This window comes from Pezoporus occidentalis, unplaced genomic scaffold (assembly GCF_034315485.1).
Source record: "Pezoporus occidentalis ecotype Australia unplaced genomic scaffold, CSIRO_AGI_Poc_V1 ctg49, whole genome shotgun sequence".
Lineage (NCBI taxonomy): Eukaryota > Metazoa > Chordata > Aves > Psittaciformes > Psittacidae > Pezoporus > Pezoporus occidentalis.
This window is the reverse complement of record NW_026915824.1, coordinates 1,152,741-1,170,101: the sequence shown is the minus strand read 5'-3', so window position 1 is coordinate 1,170,101 and position 17,361 is coordinate 1,152,741. Positions and strand designations below refer to the sequence as shown.

Here is a 17,361-nt window from a genome sequence, read left to right as displayed (position 1 = left end):
AGCAGTGTGCTGCTGCTGAGGAGCCAGCACATCTCCTGCTCCATCACTTCTGCTACAGGAGCAGTAACCTTAAAAAGGGCAGAACAGCCAGCTGGGGCAGCCAGGATTTAGGTGCCATTGCCATTTCTGACAGGGATCACAATTTTACCCTCATTTTTGCCTACATTATTCACTCACGCTGTATTAACTCTTCCTATCAGCTTTTACTGCTTTGGCTAATGTATGTGGATATCATATTGCCTACTGCTTAGCCAAGCTTGCTTCAGACAGCAATTGGAGAGAATTCAAAGAAAAGCAAAGCAATGAGTTTGCCACTAACTTGTCTGGCCATGACATAGCCAGGAACTGGGCACAATTACTCCAGGATCCTGCAGGGAGAAGTACAGCTGCCTCCCTGCCTCACATGCATAAGTAAATCACATTTCCTTAAGTAAACTCAAATGCATGATAGAAAACTGAAGCTTTCCCCCAAGCCTCCCTTTTTCTTGTTCAGTTTCTGAACTCTGAAGTTTTATTTCTTTTTGAAATGCCACTGCTAATGTAAAGGAAATTAAATATCAACATTTCTTTCAGCACTTCTTAATCATATGCTTTGTGGCTAGAACTTACGCTAGTAGTAAATGCATGTTAAACCTTGAGAAGATTACAGTGCAGCCCTGGGATTTCGAGAAAGTTCAGGGAAATAACCAGCCATTGTCTCACTGTTGTGTTACACCTACCTAAAGTGTTAAGAAACAGAAAATTAATACTAATTAATGTGTTTCTCTGATTTACTCTCAATGCAAGAATGAGCTAACAAATTGAAACCTAAATTAAATTTGATAGGAATTAAATTTATTCCATCCAAATTCATATCTAAAGATGGTAAGTCATCTCTTACAAAGAAATGAAGCAAAACAGTTACCCCTAAACCCATCTCTTTTCCAGCTTCACAAAACAAATGTAGACCTGCCCTAAGTGAGCCCAGCTCCGTGAATATAAGAAATAGGCAACTCAATTTCAATGTATTTTGCTCTTCCTTAAATTTAAAACTGTGCAGACAATAACTCTTCTTTAAGGGGAATTGGGGTCCTAGATGGAATATGAACAGAAATGCCTCAAAGAGAGCAACTGCTTGTACCAGAATATGAAGCAATATCCTACTAATAATGTGCTCTTGAACCCAGCAGTGGCCAGTACTATGAATACTCTTCTCTAGACACATTTTAATCAGGATCCTTTTGGTATTTTCAGTCTTTCGTCAAAGTTTTCCAACAAGCTGTAACTGTGAATTCAAAATACTTCTTCAGCACAACATGACTGATGCCTTGACATGAGTTTGTGCCTTGATAGTTCACCTTGCTGCTTGTACTGTTCTTCATTAAGAGACAATACAGCTTCCTTTTATTCTCCCATAACCTCTGGAATGATGAGCTTGTCTCAAACACCAGCTGACAATTTAATAAAGTGAGAGACCACCACCAATTTACCAAGCCAGTGAAAAAGGTCACCCTTTAGAATACCTTCCCTTCCTTGTCTCATGGGCATATGCACCTGAATCACATTAAAATATGTTCTACACTGGGATGTGCACTCTCGCAAAAATTGTTGTCTGTTTTCTGCATGTGTAGCAGCAAGAGTAGTAGGAATGTGGAACATGCAGCATAATATCTGAACTGAAATAAACAGTGAAAAAAAAAAGTTTGCTACTCATAACTGAGGTGTAAATCAGTAGAAAAACAAAGATGCAAATAGTGAAGTAAAATCAGATTTGACATTTGTGGATGCAAAAGACACCAAAATGGATTCTCACTTAATCAGAAACTAGAAGAAATGTAAAAAGCAACTAACAAAAGAAGTGGTACATGGGTCTGGAAGGCTAACTTATTTGAAGACAGTATCTTACTTGATTTTCTTGTTAAACTCACCTATCTTTACAGCACAAAGCTAGTATTTTTCATATGCCTTACTGTAAAAATATTTAGTGCAAATAACACTGCTTTCCCATGCACATCTATTTTTTAAGCATTTTGTACCCGAGGTGCAATTTCTATCAGTATTGAAACTAATTCCTCACATCCTACCAGTGATTTTTTTTATGGCTTTGAATGGTTATGTCAGCACTGGAGTCTGATGGAGTATAATGTATGAATATGCACCATGCTGGTGCTAAACTCCAATATCACGGGGCTTATTATAGGTTTCTTTGTATACCTGCTTATTCTCATTAGTTATGACTTCAGTGTCAGCACCAAATGCCAGCCATATGACTCTCAACCTTTCCATCACAGGATCTCTTTAAGACTTCCCATCCAGCAATAAAAGAAAGACCACATAATCCCCCCCAACACTTAATGCTAATGCCTCTGCATGACACTCATCAAAAAGCAAATAGTCCACCACTGGTTTAAACCTGGTGGAAGGCAGAGTTATGTTTGTATTTCAGGATTTAACCTACAAAACCTAGCACCATTTAAAAAAATGGTAAAACTCTTCATGACCCCTGGGAAACTGCTATTGGTACATTCCCAACACTGACCCACATGAAGAGTCCCAAAACAGAGGAGTTCAAGGCCAGCTGGTTAGTTTTACTGAGGTTTGGTTCCTGGAAAAGAAGCACACGTCACCTCCACAGCTGGGGGCTGAGGCAGGGAACTGCAACTGCCCCCTGGGAGACCTGTAGGGTCTGGCAATGAATACAGATTTACCACATGTCACTCAGTGAGGTCTGGGCAGACTGCTTAAAATCCTCACCCACGCCAGAATGCCCCATTGAAGTGCCTCTCCTCTAAAGCATCAGAAATATCTGTGCTAAAAGCCACCCCATGTGTTTGCTAGGTGAATTCAGCACTCCCCTGTCTTTCATAAAAGAGGGCAAGCAGCTTCCAGCTGTAAGAAAGTCTAAATATCCTCTAAAAGCATATTTTTCTTTCCACTGCAACTGAGATACACTGCCTTTCCACTTCTCTATGCACGGACAAAATAAATATTCGTTATGAATAGCTTTGTCTAGCAGAGCTTTGCCTATTTTGCAGGATTGAGAACACAAGAAGTAGGGCTCAAAGATGGTAGAAGATCTTTACTTTCAAGAAAAAGGTTATAAGCAAGCTGTGTGCTATCCGTAACACCTTATTTTTTCATTCGCGGCTGAATCATTGCTCATGAGAAAATTTAGAGAGGACTTTGCTACCATATTTGTGGTGAAGCCACAATAAATCCAACAGGATATTCCACGCAAGGGAGAGATCCAGCGGGGGGTATGGTATAAATTGCTAGCAAAAGCAGAACTATTTCAGGGTGGTCTACTTAGAACTAATTTCTCTGGTTGTTGATTATACTGTTGACGGTTGGCCAAGATTTTTTTCAGAAGTACCTAAAGCTAGCTCAAAAGGTCATATTTGAGAACGCTATAAATGGCCCAAATTACACACATTCTCTGCTCCAGCAGCACAACCACTGATTTAATTATGAAACATGCTGCTTATTCATCTTCCTAAAACATTTTGAAAATCTTGACCTTTGATTTTTCAACCAACTGCAATGCAGTCTCTGTCTAATCAACAGTTCTTCATCTATTCCGCCAAGAAGTAAAACTCTGTGCACGTGAGACTGTAAAAAGCATAAAAATGAAGAGCAAAATGAAGCTAGTTTCCCAAAATGGTCAATCCAAGAGCAAGCTGCCAACATTACCACCTTTTAGATGCCAGCCTCCCAATACAAGAAAGCCTCTTTCAACCCTTTCTAAAAAACCCTAGCATGAAGGATGTTAGTATTACTCTTGCAGTGTCGTGTTATTGAGGGACCTTGCCAGAAAGCAAGTGCATAGAATTAGATAGTAAAGGAGAGACCAAGAGATACCACAAGTGGTGGGATCACAGTGGGGTAGAATTGAAAAAGCTGGCACAGACCCAGCAAGCTGTTTGTGGTAATAAAGGAGAGAATTACTACAAACCCTCATCCTCATTCCATGAGAGCAGTTGGTAGCTGTTAACTACATGTAGACTATAAAAGGAGAATGAGAACTGGCCACCTTCAGCCAGAAGAAGAATGAATAAAATGCATTAGGTCTTCTACATATGAAGAATCAGAAACCTATACAAATAAACTATTTCTGCAACAAGGCACAGTGCCAGCAGCAACAGTCTGAACTACTAGTCTGCTCTGACAGCAATAATAAATAATAATAAATAATAAATAAATAATAAATGGCAGCTACTCAGAAGGCATCACCTTAAAATAATAACAGCAAAAAATCACCCCAAATCTGCATATGGAGCTCAAAATGTCTGGCTTTTTTAGGAACAGAAATACTTTGTCCATAGATAGATTGGTTTCTGGGTTTGGCTTTAGAGTACTTGAAGGAATCCACAGTGATTTAAGAGGAGTGGATCACCCAAAGTCCATACACGATTTGGCTGTGTTACCAGAGTTTACTGCTCTTATCTCATCTTGCTTGATTTTTAGAAGACTAATTCGCAACCCAGCAGGGTACACGCAGAAAACCAAAAGGTCCAATTCCACTGTTCTCCTATTTGCATGAGCCTGCAGTAACTCACTTGGGTGAGTGGTCAGTAGAAAACTGATAGGAGACAAGGATCTGACCCCCATCTGGAAAGTCTCATGGCAATTAAAGGACAGAGAAGCAGAGCTTCCATTGATGTTAAGAGCATTTGCAAGACCACATTTCCCTTTTTCCTGTGAAAATGTGTTTAGATATATCTGCGTATTAAAAATAAAGAAGAAACCTACCTATAAATTCATATACACTGGGATGAACTTTCTGGTGGGGTGCAGTTAAAGTAAACAGTGGAGAATGGGAGAGCTGGGAAGAATGGATTTGACCAGAGCCTCGAGTTAACTGTTCTAATTCCTTCCTTCCTTTTACGTTTTATTTTATTCATTCAATCAGTCTGTGTATTTTTCTTCTGCAAATTAATCACTAGGGAAAGAAGCACTTTTTAGAAAGGTTAAAGTGGTGCTGACATTCTCCTACCAGGTAAAGGAAAAGTGTCCAGACTCAGTTCCAAGAAGCTCCTGATTGCTCTGATGAGCACTGAAAACACCATCATCTGCCCATTAAAGGGGTTTCCATTTCCCCAGTGCTAGCTTTGAAATTAATTTAATACAAAAAGCTTTATATAACAGTGGGCCTGCCTGCAAGAAGGGCAGCATTAACCTCAACCACTATCTTTAGTTTCTTTCTCACCCTCTGTGACTGTTGGTTAATCAAGATTCTTGTCCATCTGAGTATGTCTCCCGTTTTGATTACTCCTAGGAGCACTGTTAATCCTCCTTCCAAAGTAGGCACACATTTAAGATTAACTTTTGTAAGAATTCACTGTGAAATGCTCACAAGCAGCCAAGGGACTTTTCAGGCTTGACACTTGCAGATCAAATATCCTATGATTTGCTTGATGAGACTGTTCTGAATGTTGTCCTGTCATTTATGGATCAAGTCTAAACATTTCATCATAACTTCTCATGGGCAAAGCTCCTGCCACTTCCTCCTTCAAATCCCTCCTTACATGTGTTTCCTTTGAAAAGCTTCCAATGTTCCTCTGCTCACCAATAACATCTGCACCCACTTTATGGTAAAGTAATATCAATGACTTCTGCCTAAAGTAGACTTTGTGCTACTTGTAGCAGGGCCTAGTCTTCCATCTGTTTGCAAAGTGCACACGTTATCTTAAAATCATCCCCTTCCTTCCCCCTAAAAAGCAACAAGAAACTGATATAACCTGGGATCAAATTTTGATGGCAGACCATCTGGATGGGTTCTGCCAGCGGAACAGCTGAAGAAAACAGCACAATCTTCCAACCAGCTTCTTAAAGAAAGAAAAGGAAATATTTCTATTCCACATAGGAATGCCTGGAAGACTCACAAGTATACTTCTCACACAAGGAATATTTGAATATTCTATAGAATAGAAATAGCAAAAATTAAACTATTTCTAATTATGCTCCCCCTTCTACAAGACATCATTTCTTGGAAGCTTAGGGCTTATCAACATAGGCTTTCTGATCAAGAAGAAGTTTTACAGCTTACCCAATTAAGTTTAAACAGTTACTTTAACCTTTCAGTCTATATCTGTATATTCATCTCCCTGTCTTCTCCCTTGCAAAGCCCCACAGAATTATTTAGTTTATTGGCAAGGCTGACCTGGAATTCTGCCATAACACCTGATTAAGGCTGACCCACACAAAAATATCAAATGTATTATACAGTGCATGTGTCTCCTTTACCACATTGATTTTCACCTTCCTTGGGACCCCAGACCCTCACTTTCCACATCCCACTCCTACCTCTTGTGCTGCTGGCTTTGCCATGCCTTGTTTCCCATTGCTGCAGCCACCAAGAAGTAGCTGCTATGCCTGCCTTCAGCAGCAGCAACAAGTGGGATCTGGTTGCAAAAGTGACAGCAGCAGCGATGTGAGCAGACAGTGGCTGAGGAGTGTATTTCCCCTAAAATGTCACCCTAAAGAAGTGTCTTTGCTTAAGGTGCACAATATAGTATAACAGCAAGGGAAGGGAGGGAGGACCATAAATGCACAGACAGTTGAGCGAACTGGGAATCAAGCTGCTTATTTATACACTATTCTGGACTTTTAATTCCATGTATTTAGATATCCAAATGGCCTCTTTTTATGCAAGGCTGAGAAATGCATTTACTAAATATGGAAATAGGGTATCTAAAAATAAACACACAAGTATGAAGACATTAGCATTATTCTATAAAATGGGGGCAAGAGAACTGCAGCAACTTATATGTCCAAAATACTTCTAAAAAGTATCCCTTCTCTCACCCACCCCTCAAAAAGGCCTGAGCAAAACTACACTAAACAAAACAAAAAAAGGCTTCACAAAAACTCCAAGGGTTGAATGAACATGTCAAGAAAGGCACAGAGAAAAGATCACTGATAAGAGGGCTCCCTGTGGATGAATAGACCCTTATGTTGCCAAAGGACAATACAAATTTGGCGTTGTTTTACTAATTTTCACATTCTTCATTTTATGGCAGCAATCATCATAAGCCAGGAAAAGACAGTACTATCTAATGGCAAATGAACAACACAAGCACTCACAGCATTCCCAGTCACTGGGAAGGGTGATAAAGCTACACAGCAGCTGGAGTTTCGCTTCAGCGACAAGCAAATATAAACACACAAATGGAGTTTTCGGTTAATCTTCATATTTTTGGAAGTCCTTCAACATAGCTCCAGCAAAAGCTTTTCCAAAACCTTAATTTTGAACTGGAATCACCGTTAAAGCTATCTAGTTTCTTCCTAGACATAGAAAATCTCTTTGCTTGAATTCCCAGGTGTATTTAAATTTCTCTGTTTAATTACATCTCTGAATTTTAATTTCATTTTATCCTGGAAGTTTTTATTCAATATATGTTTAAGTCATATTATTGAGTGGGCTAAAGCCTTCCACATATAGCAACACACATCTTTTTGTTACCCAAATTCTAGCAGATTCTAGATCAGAGAATTGAATGGGTTAGTAATTTATATCGAACTAAAAGGCAATGCCTTTTTTTAAGTGCTAAAGTAGTCCTCCCGAATTACTTCAAACTGTGAGTTACTGTTTCACTCAACACAACAGTCTTGTACATATTTCTGTCTCAAATTTCCCCTCTAGATGCCTACAAAAAAGTGCTATGATTCAGCCAGGTTTGAAGTTATTTCTTTTTTTGCCTTCCCTGGCGCTGGGTATATTCCGCGTACAGCAGCATCTCCTAGTGGCCGCGCTGCCTCAGCTCAGTGGGAAATGCAGAGAACAGAATTTTTGCTTCCCACCGTTACGCTACATTTCCATGTGCTTCTGCAATAAAAGGAACCAGCTAGGATCAGGTACTCGTACTGCTGCTGCACAGGAGTATTTATCTTTGTTGAAGAGAGAGCTGTCTCCTGAGTTACAGAAGGATCTGGCAATGTGAGGGTCAGAATCTTTCTTACCAGTTGACAAAAGATGCAGGGTGGGCTTTGCCAAACCCAAAGGTCCTTTCTGGGAAGAGTTTCTCCAAGATTCAAATCAGATAGAAGGCCTAATTTTGAGCTAATTTATACCAGTGTAACGGTACTGAATTCCTGACTTTTATCAGTTTAAATGAAAAAGGTGTCTCCTTACTTTCAAAGCAGTTCCTAATGAATTTATTCTCTGTTATATCTGGAAAAATAAAAGTGCTTGTATGAAGTTATAGAAGTACTGTGGATAGTTTCCAGATAGGGAACAATTTACAAAGAATTGGGGGAATGCTTCAGTACTTTCTGCAGAAAAGTTAGAGGGATGCATAGGATTTTAGTATGCTAAATGTAGCAGAGAGATTAGAGACACTGTTAACATTTCTGCTCTAATCTGTAGCTAGCGGATTGGAGCTGGGTTCATCCGTGTGGGTAAAACCAAGTACACTGTTTTCAACATTCACAGGACAGGCATAATCCACTGAGCCACTGGACACCCACTGCATTCCCTTTGGCCATTGTCACACAAAAAGCCCATTTTTGAGAGATGGTTGCTATTCAAGGCAGTTTAATCACCCGTTTAGCTCCTCTTGAAATCAAGATTAAATGTCAGGCACATGTTTAGGACTTTCCTGAATCAAGTCAAGTCTATTATTTGGAAGGGAACTTGCCTACTGAATTCATTCTTAATCCTAGTCATTACATCCATGCTTGCATTACCCCAGTCTGCAACTGTTTGGACCTTCAGCGTTGTTTTTTTCTGAAGCCTGCTGAAAAACATTAAAATAGACCAAGTATTCAGTCTCCAGTAGTAAGTGCAGTCTCACATGGTTTCCTGTCCTCGGCATGGATAAATCAGAGTACTTCTTTTTGTTTCATATGGGTTTTGATCTCTGCTTCACAATGATTTCTCTGGCAAGGGAAACATCACAGAGCAGTAACAAAACCAGCATTATTTATTTATTGAACACTCTCTGTGTGTCTGACATTTACAACACCCTGAGGGAGGCACAGGCACTGTCTCAAGGGTCTCACAGCCTGGAAAAACAACACAGTTTAGCATCATTGGCCAGACAATCATATCCAAACATGTAAACCTCAAACAATTCACCATTTACATTTAAATGTTGGGTTTTTTTGACAGATTAATATAGAAAGGCTTAGCAGATGAACAGTATTTTTGGGGTGGGAGGGAATGTAGGCTGTTTCCACTGCAAAGTAAAAAAGGCAGAGAAAATGCTATTTTCATTACACCTGGAAAGACTAAGTATGCTTAAAGAACCAGGGGATCAAATCTTCAAGAAGGCTCTTTCATAGGTAGGATTTAAAAAAAAAAAAAAAAAAATCCTGAAAATAACTCCGTATCTCTTCAGTCTGATATAAGAATTAGAAATGTGTTAAACATTGATGCAATCTTAAAGTCCAGAACCTGCAGCACTCTCCTCTTCATCCTTTCCACCTCTCTCCCTGCCAAAACCCTTCTTTTAAACTGTATTGTATTCTCCTACGTAGGAAAATCATATCTAAATCTATAATGATTCACTTCATTTCCCTCAGAGTCCAAAGAAGGTGCTATAGCATAAAGGGAGCAGGATTCTCTCTGGGGGCTTTATGAAGTGGGAGGAAGCAGCTGAAGAGATTCAGCTTTCTCTGAACTATTGTGCAACCTGTCAAACCAGGTAAGTAAAAGCCCCTTGTCGTGGTTTAAAACCAGGCAGAGACAGGCGGTAGCGTTCATCACAGGAAGCAATGGAAGCAGAGCTCCTTCACTCACTGTCCCCCCCTCTCCCTGCCCTCCCCTCTACGCCCAATCTCGTCTGATCTCGGAAGCTAAGCAGGGGTCAGGCTATATACTATTAGTAAGCAGCAGTAAAAATGATGTTGCTTCAGTTGAAATGTTCTTTCAAATATGGGACAACCTACTGATTCTCCTGTTATTTGATTGCCAGTAATGCTGCCTTATTATATACTGCTTCTGACATGCTGTACAGTAGTAGAAGAAGACAAAAAAAAGAATTTAAAATTCAGTAAATCCCACATTACTTTTTAAATTCTGAAAATGAATTATCAACTTTTAAAAAATAATGATTTTTTAATTATTATTCAGTATTATTCCCTGTCACTTGTTGAAAATCAGTGCTTTTTCTAGTCAAAATGCTTAAGAACTAATGACCTCAGCTTATTTAATGTGAATCCTGGGGATAGATTCATGTCTAAAACTATCAGAATGCTTCTTAGTTACAGCTCCTACAGCTGGGAAATGTGAGTGCCTGTGGCTGTTCTAAAGGAGCAATTTATTTATGGTGTCCCCCCCGCTGCTTGACCATGTCTCTTCATGAACCTGTTTACTTGGGGAATAGTAAAATAAAATCTTTGAGCACAGGCCCCTCAGCTGCTCCCAGGTCTCCAAGGAGATTGGAAAAGAGGTCTCTCATTTCTCTACTTTCTCCACCCCACTTGTACATAAATGTACATCGATGCACGTACATGTACACATGCACCTACATGTACACATGTACATCCCACATACACCTGTGACACAGCCTGGTGTACAAAAAGCAAACACTGTGCAACAAGAGCAACAGAAGTCATCACAGCTATAGGAAGCTAACAGCATGACATTTTAAACAGGAAGAGTTAAGTTTAACCCAAACTGCCCCTTTCAAGTCTAGCCAAGAGCTCGAAAGAAAATTGCTGGAAAGAATAAACACTTGCAAGGTGATATTTGCACTTCCTGAACTGCTCCAGACTGCCAGGGGTGAACATGTGAGTGTTCCCAGTTTCAGAGACCTCAGATCACATCAAGTTAATTTATTTCCCATAAACTTAATACCCACTCTTAGGAAAAAGCAAACTGGGAGAAAGGGGCCTGTCCAGTTGGTTTCTGGCCGTATTTTGCCCTTGGAAACTACATAGGAACATACTCAGACATACGCTTAACATCCTTATCCTAGAAGGCACTTAAACACATTATTAACTTTGGGCACGTGTTCCTGAAGCAGAAGACTTGTTTGAATACTAAAAAGAATACAAGAAAATGGCTGGCTTTATCTTCTGATCAAAATTAAAATAAATAAACACCTTTTAAGTCACCCTAATACAAAAACAATGACTTTTTGATATCACAAAGAAAAAGAAGGGTGATTGGAACTGAACCTTTTATGAATCACTTAGCAGCATTTCAGGTGCTACCAGTCCTTTCGGTGCCTTTCGTTATTTTGCATTCTACAGCACTCGATAGTGCTAAAGAAAGTACTTTTGAAACTGAAAATATTCAATCATACTTCCAAATAGTGTCAAGCCAGAGCTGCTTTCTTTACAGGTAGTAACTAATTTTTCAGTAAATGTTCATCTTAACTTCTAGAACCAATCCCAGACTGGTATCTCCGTTACAATGAAAGCAATTAAGTAGAGGTCAAAGGAAGAGAGATGTCGCTCACTACAATCTAAGAAGCAGCAATGTCTGGTTGTCCCAAGTCATAACAAGAATCTACAGGAAAATAGTTCACCTCATAAAATAATGCCACAGATTGTGCTACTTGTTCTTTTGTAAACAAAACACTTCCCCTTTGTGCTTGCAGGTGTGATCTGTCTGCCCTATTTCCAGTACAATGTGAAACCACACAGCACAAGCTGCTCTTAAAAGATAAAATGGCAGAGAGCAACTTTCATTCTTTTTAAAGCAAAAGCATTACACCAAAAGTAAGTTGATCTTTATGGTTGAAAATTTTCATTCTATGTCAGAAAAATATTTGGATGTAGGCACTTTATGACTGAAAATCACTGACTTCTATCGTTATAATTTCATGTTGTGGGAGAGTAGATGTTGAAGTCTTAGCAAAAAACATGTTAAACTGAGGTGCTCACTCCACTGCTTCCTGGTCGGGTGAATTTGAAATTACAGCGTCACCACCTGTGACATAAAATTACATGGGCTCAAGCCCTTTTATCCATTTCTTCGGTACTTTTCCAACCTGCACGAGCATGCTACGTTCAATCTCATTGGCTTCTTTAAAAATCCCCCAGGTAGAGAGTCCAATCACAATGCTGATCATGCGCTGTTCTCACGATGACAGTTTCACCTTTTTGCTTCACTTCTTCTCACATCCCCCATGTCCTCTGGCCTTCAACTGAAATTCTTTGTTACAACAATATCCTAGCTTATCTCCCCAAGGCCCAGAGTGTTTTTCATGCAGATCCTATCGCTTTCACCTCCCACAACCTCCTATTTCAACAGAAGTCAGTGGTGTAGGAATAAAAGGTGAAATTCACTTGCTAGGAAGACTGAAATTGAATTACAAGGCAACTACTGGAAAGAAGCTACAGATGAGTAAAAAGCTACAGTTAAAAAAGCTCAGAGTAAGATTGAGACTGGTAAGGCCGTCAGAACTATAAGCACAAAAGAATTTTTTAGACGGGCAGTTTAAATGTCTAAAAAGATTTTAAATAAACATGTCTTTCTCCATGAATACTACCACTCAGCTTGTGCTTGAAAATGAAACTTAGCATTACTGTTTCATTTTTTTCATGCATATAATGTTACATGAAACAAGCTGTAAGCTTTTTATTAATTAGATCCTTTTATTCTTCTGCACAGTGAAGAGCACCCTCTGGGTTCCCTCAGCTGAAAACAACACACTGCTACTCATGAAAAAAACCTGACCTTAAATAAGTAGTAGTTGATGGGGTATTATGACTGTAAAGGGAGAATATGCCACTTTATATGATGACTTTGAGTAATGTTTTTCTGACTAGCATAGAGCTTCATGCGCTGCTCTAGGTTAGTCCCACTGAAGAAGGCAAGGCAAACTGTGCAGAATCTGGCCCTGGTCAGCCAGTGTCTGTAACACATAACTGGTGTGACAAGCGTCCCAAATATTGCCAAAACATCTTGTGAGAGGAATTTTTCAATTACTTTCAGAGGACAGCAGACTCTTCAGATAAGGATAGAGGCAATTTCAGCTTCTTATATTGTTTCAAATGTACACAGAAACACAGAGTTTCTAAAGCATTACTGCAAAGTTCTTGAGGTTTATGGCATTAAGCTGCTAATCCACAGCATGGTACTTTTAAGTTTTAATTGCGCTTCAATGGTTTAATTATCTTTTATTTTAGTTTTGGATGGTTTGATCTACAGTTCACATGGGCCTCTCATTGCCATCATTCGTATGTGAAACCCTTTGAAGCCAACGGTATTACCATATGACTGAGCTCCAAAGGACCTATGGTGTACATAAATAGTGGAGCCTGCACAGTCATATAATGCAGGGGAGGAACTGTGCCTTTTGTTTTGGGTCTGTGTATTTCCTAGTGCCCTGTATCTTAGTGAGAAGATACAGTGCAGAACAGTGACATAGACATCCGGTAAAGCTGGGAAACTACTTTTGGACACAAGTTCCCATGTTTGCAGAACATTTCTCTTTTAGAAGTAGCAGCAAGCTTTGCTTTGGAGGCAAGCAGCACATCTGGAACTACAGAAGAAGGAAGGGAGCTCCAGTTATTTAGATGAGTCATCATTCCATCTTAATGGAAAACCTATAAAATATCAAACTGCCAGAGAGCAACAGATCTTTCAGGGGTTTATTATTTTTATAGCTCTTATAAAAATTACTGTAAAAATGTAAAACTTTAATAGCTGAAAACTGAAAAGATTTCATGAGCTTAAGCTTGGCCTGTTTGGAGCACAGCATCGCTATGCTTCTACAGCTGGGATGTGGCACACCAGCTGCAAAAATTACCCATACTCTCTTGCTTTTGTTTATCTATCCGCCAAGGTCACACAAAAGCTTCTGGCTAGAGTTTTCCTTTAAACACAATTTCATGAAAATATTTAGATGTCTGAATATAGCTGAGGTTCTTCCTTAGTCATAGCTTGCCTGGTGATTTCTAAGTACTAATGCTGTAGAATGAAGGTTGCATCTGATGAAACTACCCAGGAGTATTACAAGCCTAAATACAGATGTATACGTTTATCAGCCTTCCAGTATCTGAAGGGGGGCTATAGGGATGCCGGGGAGGGACTATTCATTAGGGACTGTAGTGACAGGACAAGGGGTAACGGGTTCAATCTTAAACAGGGGAAATTTAGATTGGATCTAAGGAAGAATTCTTTGCTGTTAGGGTGGTGAGGCACTGGAATGGGTTGCCCAGGGAGGTTGTGAATGCTCCATCCCTGGCAGTGTTCAAGGCCAGGCTAGATGAAGCCTTGGGTGGCATGGTTTAGTGTGAGGTGTCCCTGCCCATGGCAAGGGGGTTGGAACTAGATGATCTTAAGGTCCTTTCCAACCCTAACTATCCTATGATTCTATCTACACTGCATACTCAAGAAGTTTACTAGGCATAACTGCCAGTCAGGAGTATCAATGTAAGTAAGAATTTATGTTGTATTTTCAGATTGAAGAGGTATCACATAAATTACAGACTACACTGAAAAGGGATGACACCCACCATTAGGGGCTACAGAATAGAACAGTTACTCTGATTTTCAGTCTTAGGCACAGAGACCATGATGATTAGCTGCATCCAGTAACTATCAGCTGTAGCAGTTAGCAGAGTTCATTGCCTTGGTCCAGAATAGAGCTAAATCATTCTCTTAAATCCCTTACAGCCATCCTAGGACCACAACAATTAGACTGTTCCTGTTGCCAAGGCATCAAGTCAAAGGTGGCTGGATCGTCACCATTAGGTTGGTAGTGGCAGTGACAGTCCCCTTTACCCTATGATCTGCACAGGGCCTGGTAAAGATGTTGTCCATATAGCATGTGCACACACAAAGTTTTCCTTAGAGCTGGTAAGACCACAGCCAAGCAAATCCTGCTGCTTTCTGAGCCTTTTCCATTACAGATATAAATACCCCAGGAAAAATAAATAAATAAATTAATTAAAACCCCATGAAAATTAAGCACAGTTTCCTCATGTGTGCCCAACCTCAATACATACCAAGTGCTTCAGGCAAATAAACAGAAGCCCTGCTCATGGCTGAGTCATAGAACTCCTCTGGAGTTACATGGATAGTAAATAAAATAAACTGCATGGGAAGTAAAAGTGTACATGTGTAAGAAAGTTGTGCTGAATCACAACTGATTTCTCTTTCTCTGGTAGCTCTTAGGTCTCGAAAGACTTCTATTTGAAGTGGAGCATGACTACCCTGGGGCCTCTTGTACTAATTAGCCAGCTACAAATGAAGTTTAGCACAGATCTTACCCAGCAGATGCAGGGATTTATCCTCCAGTTAGATGCAGAGGTCACACAAGCAGAAGCACACTTTTTAGTGACATGAAGAGTCTTGAGTTGCCTTTCACATTCTGGAAAGCAACCACACTGCAGTGACTACAAGGAACTTATCCAAATACAACGGTATTAACACAATTTGGGACTTCTGATTGTGAAAACATGAAGCTTTATTGCTTTGCACTAAAGTGGCCCACTTCCTGTAAAAAAAAAGCAAGAGAATAATTAAAAATTTAGTGAGCTAGGGTGACCCACAGCTGTATTTTGTTGATGGATATTATAAAAGCACCTAATTTTGGCATTGTCCTTCTGAAATGTATGGCAAATTGGAAGATATTTGGCTTAGCTATGTTAAAGTTCAAAATCATTTCCAAGTCAGTTTATAATTATTTTGTTCTCAGACTTTCCTTCTTGAAAAAATAACTTTTGCTTTCTGGAAATTTATTGTCCCTTTTATCAGATTACAGGTAATGAGATAAACTTTCATATTTTGTTCTCCCAGACCCAAATGACAGAGGAACCAATTTGTGTCACTGCAAAACTTCCTCACCAAAGGTCAAAATAAATCTATTAGCAATTAAGTCTCACCAACTGGCCAAAGGATTTGTTACTCCAGTAAACTTGTTACCAGACCTAGTGGAAACAATGGCCTAGGTGAGCCAGCTCATGTTTTATTTGTTGCATGATAGCATAAACAGCAGTTGTTAATACTCATTTTTTGCTAATGTGTTCAGATTAATTATAAATGAGGAAAACAAAATGGATTTGAGTTTATGGTAGATCTTCATTAGGGGCTTCTGTTCTAGCTGCCTGGATTTCCTAGGAGTGAATGGGTTTAACCACAGTGTAATTGTTTTTTGTAGAAAGTAATTAAGCTGTGTAAAAGGTTTTGTAAATGCATTCAAAACAATGGGAAAATTCCCCATTGCCTCTTCTTGTTGAGGCAATCTTCTTGATCATAAATTGATGTGTAACCTTCACAGATTGTGATATAGGATATATTTGTTGTCTCACAGTACAAAGAGAGGAAAAAAAACCAAACCTTTGGAAAGGGAAAATCATTGTCAAAACGCACATTCACATGTATTGCATGCTGTAACAAAATATAGTTGCAGTACATGGAAGCAGCTACACGCCTTCTAAAACAGCACAGAGAATGAAAAAGCAAATCAACTGATTGTTCATATTTCTGAATTATTTTGCTGCCATGCATTCATTTCTCACAAATACTTTGTGTGGGATGGAGGATGGGTTATAAAGAAGGAAGAACAATTTTAACAGCAGATTTTTTTTTAACCCTATCACAGTTTAGCCCTAGGAGGTACTTTAAGAGGTCACTTACACCAAAGCTGGTTGATAATCTGACTCCCGACATGATTGTGTAACCCCTGCTAAGAGTCGTTCAATTATGGCAACGTCACACCATTCCCAAGTCACCTAGGCCTTTAGTATCTTAAGGTAATGTTTTTTTTTTCACTAGCTCAGCGAAATTTTGTTACATTTTGAGTCCATTATTTCTTACCCTAGCTTATTAGGACATGGAGAAGAAAATATTCATTTCAGATCTGCAGTCCATCAAGGGACTAATGGAGGCTATGCAAGATACCTCTACAGAGTTTGACAGGGTGTGAAGGCTGAGAAACCTTGAAACACAGTCAGTTTCTCAAAAATTTAAAGACGCCTTGCATGCTTCGTAAGAACAGTAACATTGAGAGCAGGACCATATGCTTAGCATACAGGCAAAGTAATTTATAAAGTGTTAAAAGTAATTAAAGACAGACACTCATAGTAACCAGTAGGAAAACCAGTATATCAACAGGGAAGGAACTGATCAAACATATGTAACAAGTAAAGGTGACTTGGTGTTGTTGGACTTGGTCTTGATAATGCGATCAGCAGTATATGCTACTGTGTTTTCAACATAATTAATAAAAGAACTTGAGCAATGAATTGTCTTGAATAGCACCTGAGTGAATAAGAGATAATAGATTGGTGGTAAAGACAGACATACAGTCAAAATTAATATGGTATAGTGCGCAGTTTACTGCAGAAAGTGCTAAATTGAATGGAGATAGTTTGCCAACAGGAACCAACAGGGGAGGCTCTGCTGGTTTTGGCTGGGATAGTTTTCTTCCTAGTAGCTGGTATGGGCTATGTTTTGGATTTGTGCTGGAAACAGTGTTGATA

General features: G+C 39.4%; 1 long non-coding RNA gene across 1 annotated transcript in view; it reads right to left on the bottom strand.

Annotated features, from left to right (window-relative positions):
* Positions 1-15,359, bottom strand: part of LOC134173002 (uncharacterized) — a 36,101-nt gene extending 20,742 nt beyond the window's left edge. The window contains exon 1 of the long non-coding RNA XR_009968097.1: positions 15,148-15,359. This is a non-coding gene — a long non-coding RNA (uncharacterized LOC134173002). The remainder of the gene's footprint in view (positions 1-15,147) is intronic.
* Between the last annotated feature and the right edge of the window lie 2,002 nt (positions 15,360-17,361).